The following is a 2,143-nucleotide window of genomic DNA, read 5'->3' as shown; positions in this document are numbered from 1 at the left end:
TAGTCAACGCGAGCTGATAACTCGCGCTTACTAGGAATTCCTTGTTGAAGATCAATAATTGCAATGGTCTATCCCCATCATGATGCAATTTGGCAAGATTTCCCAAACCTTTTGGGCTAGGGATGGAAACTCATTGGTTGTATCAGTGTAGCGCGCATGTGGCCCAGAACATCTAAGGGCATCACAGACCTATTATTGCCTCAAACTTCCATGGCCTAGGAGGCCATAGTCCCTCTAAGAAGCTGGCCGCGAAGGGGAACCTCCACGTAGCTAGTTAGCAGGCTGAGGTCTCCTTCGTTAACGGAATTAACCAGACAAATCGCTCCACCAACTAAGAATGGCCATGCACCACCACCCATAGAATCAAGAAAGAGCTGTCAATCTGTCAATCCTTACTATGTCTGGACCTGGTAAGTTTCCTCGTGTTGAGTCAAATTAAGCCGCAGGCTCCACTCCTGGTGGTGCCCTTCCATCAATTCCTTTAAGTTTTAGCCTTGTGACCATACTCCCCCTGGAACCCAAACACTCTAATTTCTCAGAAGGTGCTGGCGCAGTCCTTAGAACAACATCCGTCGATCCCTAGTCGGCATCTTTTATGTTTGAGACTAGGATGGTATCTGATCGTCTTCGAGCCCCCAACTTTCGTTCTTGATTAATGAAAACATCCTTGGCAAATGCTTTCGCAGTGGTTCATCTTCCATAAATCCAAGAATTTCACCTCTGACAATGAAATACGAATGCCCCCGACAATCCTTACTAATCATTACTCCGATCCTGAAGGCCAATGAAATAGGACCATACTCCTATCACGTTATTCCATGCTAATGTATTCAGAGCATAGACTTGCTTTGAGCACTCAAATTTTTTCTAAGTAACGATGCCAGAACTCTGACCCAGCAAATTAAGGCCAGGAACATGCCGCCAGAAGAAGGGACGTGAGGGCCAGTGCAAACCCAGAAGGCAGACCGACCGTGACGACCCAAGGTCCAACTATGAGCTTTTTAACTGCAACAACTTAAATATACGCTATTGGAACTAGAATTACCGCGGCTGCTGGCACAAGACTTGCCCTCCAATGGATCCTTGTTAAGGGATTTAGATTGTACTCATTCCAATTACCAGACTCGATGAGCCCAGTATTGTTATTTATTGTCACTACCTCCCCATGTCAGGATTGGGTAATTTGCGCGCCTGCTACCTTCCTTGGATGTGGTAGCCATTTCTTAGGCTCCCTCTTTGAAATTGAACCCTAATTCTTCGTCACCCATCACCACCATGGTAGGCCTCTATCCTACCATCGAAAGTTGATAGGGCAGAAATTTGAATGAAGAGTTGCCAGCACAAAGGCCGTGCGATCCGTCGAGTTATCATGAATCACCGAAATAGCGGGCGAGCTCGTGCCAGCCTTTTATCTAATAAATGCATCCCTTCTGAGAGTCAAGATTTGGTGCACATATTAGCTCTAGAATTACTACGATTATCCAAGTAGCAAAGTACCATCTAAGAAACTATAACTAATTTAATGAGCCATCCGCAGTTTCACAGTCTGAAATAGTTCATACTTAGACATGCATGGCTTAATCTTTGAGACAAGCATATGACTACTGGCAGGATCGACCAGGTAGCTTCTAACAATGAGGGCACCCCCAAGACCTGCTAGAGCCAAGGGATGCCTGCCGCGATGGGAAACCAAAATTTGCATTCGCTCTGTCATGCATCCAAACATAATCCGCCGCACAAGCAACAAGAATGACGTTCACAGCACATGCAGGACTCGCATCGCTCAAAGATTTCACAAAAGAGGAAAGTTTCCCATCGTCGACCAAAGAGGGCCGAACAAGGAGCCTCGGTTCATAGGCACCTGGGAAGAACATCCCGTACAAAACCCTTTACCCTCAAACTCGCTGTCACCACTACTCGGAAAGAAGCCTCGAGTCTGTACGAGATGCACCATGCACGTAGCCACCTCAATTGTAAGGCCACTCAAAGACATCCATTTCCCAGGCATATGCCTCCTACATGCTTGTGAGGTGCACCCACATAGACAAAATCCTTCTTGATCACAAAAAATGTTTTCCCATGATGAAGAGCTGGTTGTCGAAGTGCCAACAGAGACCACCGTGCTGAAGGGTGAAGGGCCGTG

General features: G+C 46.6%; 1 non-coding gene across 1 annotated transcript in view; it reads right to left on the bottom strand.

Annotated features, from left to right (window-relative positions):
* The window catches only part of LOC149548674 (18S ribosomal RNA), a 1,811-nt gene extending 187 nt beyond the window's left edge, over positions 1 to 1,624 (bottom strand). Inside the window, exon 1 of the ribosomal RNA XR_016354743.1 lies at positions 1 to 1,624. This exon is cut by the window's left edge and continues 187 nt beyond it. This is a non-coding gene — a ribosomal RNA (18S ribosomal RNA).
* Between the last annotated feature and the right edge of the window lie 519 nt (positions 1,625 to 2,143).

The sequence above is a fragment of the Cupressus sempervirens genome, chromosome 7, assembly GCF_028749045.1.
Source record: "Cupressus sempervirens isolate cs-2001-9-10 chromosome 7, ASM2874904v1, whole genome shotgun sequence".
Lineage (NCBI taxonomy): Eukaryota > Viridiplantae > Streptophyta > Pinopsida > Cupressales > Cupressaceae > Cupressus > Cupressus sempervirens.
The sequence above is the reverse complement of the archived record's forward strand: the minus strand, read 5'-3'. Positions and strand labels throughout refer to the sequence as shown.